At 33.2% G+C, this 10,875-nt stretch overlaps 1 protein-coding gene and 1 long non-coding RNA gene across 2 annotated transcripts in view; both read right to left on the bottom strand.

Moving 5' to 3' along the window:
* The window catches only part of LOC143232552 (mitofusin-2-like), a 99,800-nt gene that overhangs the window by 30,199 nt on the left and 58,726 nt on the right, over positions 1–10,875 (bottom strand). The gene's annotated exons all lie outside the window — the stretch shown is intronic.
* LOC143252417 (uncharacterized) overlaps positions 5,594–10,875 on the bottom strand; it is a 29,424-nt gene continuing 24,142 nt past the window's right edge. The window contains exons 4-5 of the long non-coding RNA XR_013028985.1: positions 8,797–8,931; positions 5,594–8,254 (exon numbers count right to left, since the gene is read on the bottom strand). This is a non-coding gene — a long non-coding RNA (uncharacterized LOC143252417). The remainder of the gene's footprint in view (positions 8,255–8,796; positions 8,932–10,875) is intronic.

Genomic DNA, 10,875 nt, shown 5'->3' with positions numbered 1-10,875 from the left:
TTTTCTAGTTACAAAAGTTATGAATGTTTAGTTGGTAACATCAAAAACTACTTTAGTTCAACTCCTACAATATTAACTGTAAACATTAAATTAATAATGTTTATCTTTACAAGTCTCAATAAACACTTTTCCAACCTCTCCTCATATTTCTTGCTTTCAAGAATTTCTGATTTATATTTTTGTTCTAAACCATTCAATTCATAGTATTTTAAAAATACTTAAGCAGCAAGTTCATAGAAGTGTGTGATCAGTTAGCCATATTGTGAACTCATCACAAGGTTTGAAGAATACAAATAATTGGTTAAAACAAAATTGTGCAATATGTTCCCAAAAACTAAAACTGCATATTTTTATAATGTCCCTAACGTATACTACCTTGTAGAAAACTGAGCCAATACAGAAGTAAATACATAATGCCTCAACAATGAAAATAACAAATTGAAGCTTATTCTTTGTAAATTTTGCTCTAGATTGATTTATTTAACTTATTATTAATAAGAACGAATATTACATTGATGATTTTATTTACACTTATGATTGAAATACATAAGTAAATTCAGTTATCCCAAGCAAATTTTCATTCTTCTTTGGCAATCTGACAACCATTAACATTGAGCACTGCTTGAAATCTTAAGCTAAATATTTAGTTGTGCAAAAACAAATAAAATTCTGGAATCTATTTATGGAAATTAAATCCTAAAAGTCCCTTTTCTATTCTAATTAAAAAATATGGTGGTAGTTGTATATATAACTATCATCAAGCTTCATTTGGAAAATTGTCAACAGGTTTAGTTCATGTACTACAGAAAAGATAAAGAAGTTTGAAAATTCAGAGAAAGGTTACTACTTAGAAAATGCCTAATATAAAATACATATATATATATATATATAGGCAGAAAGATGTTAAGTTTTGGACTTGTTCTATCTCTAGGAAAGAAGAATTACAGGTGACAAAACAATCACATGAAAGAACATAAATTAAAACTCAAATATATATATAGGCAGAAAGATGTTAAGTTTTGGACTTGTTCTATCTCTAGGAAAGAAGAATTACAGGTGACAAAACAATCACATGAAAGAACATAAATTAAAACTCAAATACTATATATTAGGAAGAAAAAATGTAAACTTTGTAGATAAGACTCGTTGCTCAGCAAAATATATAATTTTTCAGCCAGAGGTATACCACCTGGTGGAATGGTTTACCTGATAAAGTAGTTTGTATTGCTAAATATGATTTTGTTCATAATTTTTGTTAAATAGGTGTTTGAATATGACAGGATACATTTAGTTTGGTTTTAATACTTTGAATTTTTTCTCGCTTTTAGATGAAGGGTTATCTCAATTAAATGAGTCATCTAATGTCCCTTTGAACTTTCTCATGATCTTGCATAATCTAGATTAAACTAGTTTATATTTCTGGCACATTATTTCAATGAAAAAATATACATATATATATATGTAACAAATATACATCCAAAAAGAAGTCACATATGAAATGCACATTCATTTATTGCTATTTAAAATTCACAGTCATTTATGAATCATATCAATGACCACATTCTGACGTGTTCCAGTATACATAAAGCTATGCACATGTATGTCCTCCTATACCACTATACACATTTATATTCATAGAAGTAAAAAACAAAACAAAAAACAATTGTTTTTGTTTGTTCACGACCTACTTTGTGGTCTCTGAATCAACCTCGACAGGATGATACATTGGACTAAGCAGTATGTCACAAGGTAATTAGTATCTGACCTTATCGAAATTGTATCACTACAATAGCAAAGATAAATTTGTTTAGTTAATGATTCTACAGCTTTGGAGCCAATTTTATTTAAGAAATAATTATATTGAGTTTTCTTCTTGACATTTTTTAAGTTTTTCTTGGAAAATTTCTGTTGTTTTTTTTTCATTAAAAATGTCAAACATTCACATTTTTGCCAGAAGAAAATGGCAATCAGCTCACAAGGTCAGACCCTTAACACGAAAAGCTACATTAAAAAAATCCTTGTTTTACACATGGTCAGTTCTATGTTTGGTGTTAAAGAATACGGTCACCAAGAAATATATTTATTTTTAACCCACGTCTATCAAGAAGCACTCAGAGTATCAACAAGCGTCGAGGTTTTAAAGAGGGATTAGAAAAAGTAATAAAGTAGAACAAAGCAAAATAATTGTAATACCATTTCTGTAACGTAGATTAATGTTTGTATGAAATAATGTAGTTGTGAAATAAATTACATGTGTAATGAGTTACGCACATATTTTTTTTTTCATTTCATTTATTAGTTCAATCCTTATATCCTTAGACGTTGGACGGATGCCTCAGCTTGTGATTAAACATTTTAAAATATATTAAACCTAGTAGGTCAGGAGCTGCTAAAATATGACAGACTCTAAATGAAAATAATAGTAATAATTGTAAAGTTTGACTACGTTACAATAGCTTACTAAAGAGACAGTTGTAACAGTTTGTCTTAATGTCGATAGTCAGGAAACAATGAAGCATTTTTCTTTCAGGGGGTAAATGAATAGTAAAAGTTAAACAAGGAAGAAATACAGTAGAGATATTTAATATCAACTCTCGGACTTATAACGCTAAAAGCCGAGTTTTGAGACCTCTAGTAGAAACAACACTGTTAGCCTGTTGTGTATCTTTGTGCTTAACGGCAAACAAATAAATAAAACAATCTGGTGTCCTGTTGACCTCTTTCAAAATGTTAACCGTATGTCTTTAATTGAAAAAGACGCTGATACTTTCTAATCTACAATAACAAACTTCAAAATGTATTTACAAATAAACCTTAACAGTTATGAAAAAAATGTATTTTAATGACTTAACGAAGAAAATAATTTTATTTTAGTCATGTATACTGTAGTTTTCTCTGCCAAGACTGACGCACATACGCATAAACATATCTGCTGTGACATATAAGAAAAACCAAAACACAAATACTGTCGTTATAAGAATACGTGTACAAAATACTGTGTCGAGTAGTTTATCAATAAATAACTTTGTTTATGATCACTTGGTGGAATGAATGTCAAAACATAGCAGCAAACAGCTGTACGATTGCATGTGTTTGGCAAGTACTCCGTTTTCTTAAACTTGTCTCGTGAATATTATTATTTGTTACTTTTATAAACATTATTAATTTTGCGTTTATGAAGAAAATGTTGCATTGTGAGCTTAGTTCATGGACTTTAGAAATGGCAAATCTCTTAAACTTGGTGAAACTTGTAAGATATTGGGATTTTGTATCTCAAGACGGCTATTATGGATATTAAAACTTTTGTTAAAATAAAGTAGAGAACAACGTTTTAACCTTTTTTGGTCATTTTGAGTTTAACAAAGGGTATATAATATTCACATATTGTTGGATTTGTTTGTAGCGCAAAACTAAACAATTTCGAACTGATAAACCAGAGAATCAGCTAAACAGCAGCACTCACCAATATTTTGTGGCTGTTTTAATCTCATCGAATAGTGAAATTAGACCGTCACTCTTACAGCATACTCACGGCTCTAAGAGCTCTGAGTCTTTTTCGCGACGAGGGGTCTCGAACCACTAACCTTCGGGTTCACAGTAGTCGATTGCTAACCATATGACCACATCCAGCTTACTATAACTGAGATTGCAGAATAGGCACTGTTAATAGTAAGGTAGTTATCTAATGGTTTAAGTAAAGCATTCTAATCATTGTGGATTATAGTTCTGTGTACTGTTTTATGACGTAATATATTTCTAGTCATTTGGTTAAAATATCTTCATTAATTCATAAATTATGTAATTAGATATCTTACTTTTGATCAGAGGTTATTGATAATTATCACATTTATTAAACAAATATAGGTTAGTTTGTTTTGTTAAGCACAACGCTATAAGTTATCTTTGTTGTGCCCACCGAAATTAAAATGTGATTTTTAACATAGGTCTACATTACCTACAGAAAGTGACAAATATAACGCTTTTTGTTTTCAATTTCAACACTTCATAACTTTAAGAATCAATCCAGAGGACGAACCAAACCTCTCTTGCACTGGAAGAATAATTATCGTTGGGTGTTCTTATTAAATTGTTGCTTATTTCAGTAACTATGGATTTCGTATGGGAGCTGATATCTTGGATGTTTCAAAGCACAAAATTAAACCAATACCTTGCAAGTCGGTTGAAACTGTGTTTGTATTTATTTGCTTAATTGTTGTTATGCACAAAGCTACACAGAAGGCTATCTGTGCTCTGCTCACCGCAGGTATCGAAACCCGAATTTTAGTAGTATATGTCCGCTGATATACCACTGTCCTACTGGGGTGGGGTGGGGCATTGTGCTTATATTAGATAATAACGTTTTCATGTTGTAATTTCCTGCGCTCCAAATTAGTTCATATATAGGCATTGTGTTATCTTATATTCGTGCATTTTCAATGTTCAGTCAGTTGAGTTAGTAAAATTGTGAAACGTCGGTTTAACAACAACGCTTACCGGTTAACATACTGACCAGTTAAAATTAACTTGAACTAAGACACCGACCTGATGAAGCCAACTTCACACAACAACTTGAACTAGGACACTGCCTTGATGAAGCCAATTTCACACAACAACTTGAACTAAGACACTGACCTGATGAAGCCAACTTCACACAACATTTGATTTAGGACACTGACCTGAGAAAGCCAACTTCACACAACAACTTGAACTAAGACACTGACCTGGTGAAGCCAACTACACACAACATTTGAACTAGGACACTGACCTGAGAAAGCCAATTTCACACATGAAACCTACCGGTAATGTGAAAATTTCCAGTAAAACAATTTTTTACTTGAAAACTCATGATTTATTACTGTGTCGACAACAATATTTTCATGTTTAAATGATACAAGTCTTCCTTGAATACTGCCTAGCATGTTAGTTATTAATGTTAAATCACAAGTCTTTTATATGCCCAACTTTGAAAATCATCCAACTGAAATACATCTGTTTGGTAGTATTAAAGTTGTAATTAACAAATTAATAAGCTGATACACATAAAGGTTAACATACATAATAACTGTATAAATAATAATTTACAAGTGCAATAATCATAACGGTACTGCTCCACTGTTATATGATAAATATCACCAGTACTTTACAGTCTACAACGTTAAGAGAAAAACTACAGCAATTCAAGTTGTAAAAGACTTTCTGTAGTGTAACTAATTATCATAACTCGCCAGGAAGACTAACAAGTAAGTACAAAAACCACAATCAGTCACCTGAAGTTGGCCTTTCCAGTCCTGGTTCCTAGTTACTTGACGTTATGACTATTTTCAAAAAGGAAAGTACTAAAAAGGTTTTAAAAGATGTGTAGCAAAATTACAATAATAACTCGCCAAGATGACTAATGGGTAGTTAAAACAGCAGCGTTAGTCACCTGAAGTTGGCATTTCCAGTCCTGGTTTCGCGTTATTTAATGTTATGGTTAGTTTCTAATTTCAAATCGAACTAGATGAACTGTGATTTTTAAAAGGGAGTCATATTACAAAGGTGTAACGTATAAATTAAAAACTTAAATGGCATTAAAAGATTAATGGTCTTTAAAAACGAAAAGCATTATCACGTTGGACAGTGTCACCATCACCAATAACACTGCCTAACGTTATGGACAAACCTCGGGACAGAACATGTTTTAAATGGTGCCATCATTGAGAGTCGTAATGATGACAAGAAAGTAAAATGTGGCTTATCGTGATTTGAGTTTTACACAAACTACACACTGGTGCATCAGTTCCAGATAAAAGAAAATGATGAGTTAAACTCTGTGACCATTGCATAGTCTAGTTAGAACAACTTCCTCTTTCCGATCCTTACAGAAGCAAGATGTCCAATATAGGGTTTTATTTGGAAAAGTTTGTTTTCGTGTTGTTCGACTGCCAGGAATGTGAAGACAGGACCATAGTGCCAGAGCACACAAACTCAGCTGCAGTGTCGGTGAGCTCATTCCTGCGAATACCAACGTGGCCCGGTATCCAGAAAAGCTGTATAGAAGTAGATGTTAAAAAGAAATGGGCCAGTCAGTTTTGAATATCGGCGAGAACAAGATGTGAACCAATGTGAAGTGATTCCAGGATCAGTAGAGAACTTAGCGAGTCAGTATAAATCGTGCAGTTTTTCACACTGCTTAGCTTCAGTGTGAACCAGGGCAAGAGAAATGGCATACAGTTTAGCAGTGAACACAGAAGCTGTAGAGGGGATTCTGCATGTAACCATCAAGCCACAACAAACCATGGCAGAGTCCACACATTTACTTGATTTTGAACCATCTGTATAAATAGAAATGAAAGGATGTTCAGCTAATAGCAGACAGTATTTCCAATCAGGAGTGTCTACTTTTCTCAGATGAGTTAAAGATATGTCTTTAGCATAGAACATCAATCCGCTCCCCAAGTGGTGGAAGAGAGGACACGGAGGATGTTCAGTGCTCTTGTACATTTGACCCGTAGCTGCTTGATGTGTGGTATAAAGGTCAGCTTATTGTAAAAGATAAATCCCAAGAACTCAATCTCAGAAACCATAGGCAGTACAACTTCACCGATTTGGAGTTCAGGATCAGGGTGAATACCCCATTGGCAGCAAAAGTGCACATAAACAGTTTTAGAGAGAGAGAAGTTAAAGCCGTTTGCTGTTGTCCACTTCAGTAAACAATTGAGGGCAGTCTGTAGCTGCCGCTCAATAATACTCATGTTTGACAACAGACATGAGATGTGAAAGGGGCCGCTGCAAAGCGATGCGGTTCAACAGTGTGGGATATCTACGGAAAGTATCCCAGGCCCGTTTTTTGAGCCTTGCGTGCGATGTGGACGGCAGGATTCCACCATGGACGAGGATATAGTGGAAAACGTGTCACGGTTTTGGGAATGCATTGAGCAAATGTTGTATAATAGTCAGTTACTGCTGCCACACAGTCGTCTATTAATGGCTTACAGACGATGGCAGGATCAAGTTCTGTGACAACAGTGAAAAGAGGGCCAGTTTGCCTGATCCAGCTTCCATTGGGGCATGCAGGTCTGGTGGAATTGACCACAGCCAGTTTCTCTTAAGATTATAGGAAAATGATCACTTCCTCATGGATTATTGTCAACCCTCCATGAAAAATGGGAAAACAATGAAGGGGAGCAAATTGAGAGATCAATAGCAATAAAGGACTGACAAGGTGCATGGAAATAAGTAGAAGAGCCAGTATAGAGCATTTGCTCTATAGAGCAACCCCACCTATCAATATCAGCACTTCCCCAGAGGGTATGATGTCCATTAAAGTCCCCCAGGATGAAAAAGGGATACAGGAACTGTTCAATAAGAGTATCAAGGTCTGGATTGATCATATGTCTCCCCAGGTGACAGGTAGAGAGAACAAACAGTGATGGTATGACCCAAGGAAACATGAATGGATGCAGCCTCCAATGGTGTGTCAAGTGGCAAAGACAGGGTAAGCACATGTTGATTTTTATAAAGAAAACTGCCAAAAGGTTTCATAAATGTTTCCTCTAAGGAAAGACAAACAGGATGGTAGAAAGCAATCAGTGTTTTGATGTCGTCCAAATTAGAACGTAAACCTCGACAGCTCCATTGTATCAGGGTGGCCATTTTTATTTACGTGTAGGCAAATTGGGTGGAAAATCCTTCTGTTTATGATCATGTCTTTTTTCCTATCTGTCCTTAGTCGTCCTCCATGATCCTTCCCTGGGTCGTTTGTGCAGGTATTTGCTGTTGGAAGGGGATTCCCGAGACTGAGGATGTGAATGAATGATTGTTTTGCATCTTGGGGTGGAAGAAGAAGACGTATCCGAGGAAATACCTGTACCTGGAACCAAAGGATGCGGATCTTGGGGATTGGTGGAATGTATATAGATGGGTGTTGAAGTTGATTCATCAACTTTTTTAACCATGGAGGTCAAATGACTTTCATTTGTTTGGAGAACAACTCTTTAGGAGGCACAGAGAGATCTGTCTGCACTCCCACAGTAGTTGTGGTACGAAGTGCAGCAGCATATGTCCGAGATGACGTGGTGGACAGCAATTTTCAAGCCTCAGGATAGGTAATGTTATGAATTGTTTTCAAACGCAACACCTCTTTTTCTTCCAACCATTTATGGCAAGAACGAAAGTAGGAAGGGTGAGAGCCATTGCAATTGATGCAATGAGGGTCTGTTTCACACTTGTAGGCAACATGGTCCTTGCCAGTGCAACGAGCACACGTAAAATCCTGGAAAATATATAGCTTAGTTTTCTCACAAGGGCAGAAACTGTATCATTTATCTAATTAACACTTCTTTAGACTTTTAAATGAAAAACTGACAAGTGTACAAACAAAGATTAAATCAAAATGAAAACAGTTAATTTTTGAAACTAATTTTATAATGCAACATCAGCATCTATAAAGTTATTTCACATGAAATAGCTGACTTTTCCTTAGTTGAAGAGTGACTGCAATTAGGGTAAGTTGGACACAGTACTTTGACAAGAGTGCTGTGCTTTTCATTTGTTTGTCATGCCAAGTTTTACTGTAATTGTGTTTGTGTTTCTTTGGAACCCTATACAAGATGATGTTTTCAAGATAATTGAAACTGTTTTCATATTAGTTCAAATTGGAAAAAAAATGTAGACAAGGCTGCTGAAAACTTCAATTTGGTTACTTAAATTTAATAAAAAAAATTTTAATATGTTCATTTAAGATGTGAAAGTTTATCAAAATGGCTGAAGAAAACTGATTATACCAAACTCAAGCACTTCTTTAAATATCTTTACCTCAGAATCCTCGACATGGTTAAACATTCGTCCAGCTTCTCTACTTCTGTGTCAAGTGTTCTGATTTCTCCCTGCATTTCATTGATCACCTCATCAACAAGCTGACAAAGTCGAGCGAAGGTACTGCTCAGTTCCCTGTAACCAAAAATTTCTTTCTGTAAGCTACTCAGTAAACCTGAAAACAGACACAATTTTCTCGAGGTTGACAAGTTACCAAAATTTCCTCTCGAATCTCATACTTTGTGATTTTTTTCAACTGCAGTGAAGACTTTAAACAGTACTAGTTTTCTCATGCTATATTATCATTTTTTTCTCATGTGATTTTAGGTTTACAATTTGATAGTACAACAAAGTCAATGTCATGATGTTAGAACAGAGAAACATGAAAAATGCAGTATAAATTTAACAACATGAGGATGAGTACCTTCTGAAATTTCTGTTGTATTATGATAATTCAAAAGTATCATTACAAACAAAAAACTAAAAAAATCTATTTCATTGACATTAAAAGTGCTGGGATTCTTTTTTCTAGTAATATATTTTTTTACATTACAATATATCTGTAGCCCTTAATGCAGATACTACAATATTCTTCTTTTACTAGTTGTTTATCTTAACAAAATGTTTGTCATTTATACTGAGAAAGTTTACAAAACACAAGTAATGATTCTGACACAATACAAAACCTTAGTTAAAAGTGAGTCACAAATATCAAATACAAAACAAATGAATGTATTGTTCCAGTTGAAAGTTTATATTTTGTTATTGCAATTGTATTAACACAAGTACTCTTGAGAAACAAAACACTTTTATCAAAAAATAATGAAACAGAATATCAACTTGCCACTTATACTTTTTTCAGAAATAACTATCTTAAATGCTATTGTGAAATATTCTTAGACAACATATTCTTTCTGAAATTCCACTGCTATTTTCAGTATTTCTAGGCAAGGTAAAGGACATAATATTTTGTATTAAACATTAAAAAATTAAAATAGTAAACAATTTTGAAATTCATGTTCTACCATTACATAGATGCAAATTCTGAAGATGTGAATTTATATGCAATTTTTACATCAGACAGTAATAGATGTTGAGGTGCATGTTGTATTATACACTTCAACAACAAGTAAGCTCTGCAAAAAATAAGTCACAATCTTTCTTCTGTAACATTGTTAAACACAAAATTGACGTTCTAAGGCAAAACTTGTGATAATGTGGTGCTTTTATAATAAACTTTTACTACGTGAAAAACAATTTACATTAGGATGTGTACCTTCCTTCTATTTTTCTCTAAACAATAGCACAAACTGTACAAAAACTCAAAACACTAAGTTCAGGTACACAGTTTTACATAATTCTGGTTCAACTTTTCTTCCTGCTTAATCAGCAACAATGACCAATTATAGTGTGTTTAGCTTGTATGCATTTTATTGTTAATTATTTGTGAAAAAAAAAAATTGTATTGTTTACAGAAGTGTGTGTGTGTGTATAAAAACACGAACACGCGAGGATTTTTATGCTAAGGGGCATTCTTAACTAAATTAGTTACTAATGCAAGAAAAGTGTGAACTGTACAAAGTAAATTATTCATAAAACAACAAACACAAGTACCATGAAAGATTATACTTAATTTTATTAAACATGTAGTCTTAACAAACACAATTAATAAGATATGATTTTAAAACAAACGTTTTATTCTCAATTATATGTTGTGTTTAACTTGTAAAAAAAACTGCTAGTCAAAATGAAGTTAAGAAAGATTTAACAAACTCACAAGTAATTAATTGCCAACTCTTGATAGTATATATTCTTAAAGGATATTTCAAATGGCGATATAGTTTTATTTAGTTTAGATGAAATGGTAAAAATGACTAAAATGTTCTAAACATTACATTAAAAATATATGATTTTTAGTTTTGTTTATCTATTAAAAAGTAAAGGAATTAAACTGGTAATTTCCTACACAGCAGAATTTATAGGCATTACAATTTCAATTATTTATTTGATTTACAAAAAACTTATTTTAGTAAGTTAGAATCATGGATTTAGCTGCAAAATTTGCTGAAATAATAAAAT

The sequence above is a fragment of the Tachypleus tridentatus genome, chromosome 1, assembly GCF_004210375.1.
Source record: "Tachypleus tridentatus isolate NWPU-2018 chromosome 1, ASM421037v1, whole genome shotgun sequence".
NCBI classification, from domain to species: Eukaryota; Metazoa; Arthropoda; class Merostomata; order Xiphosura; family Limulidae; genus Tachypleus; species Tachypleus tridentatus.
The sequence above is the reverse complement of the archived record's forward strand: the minus strand, read 5'-3'. Positions and strand labels throughout refer to the sequence as shown.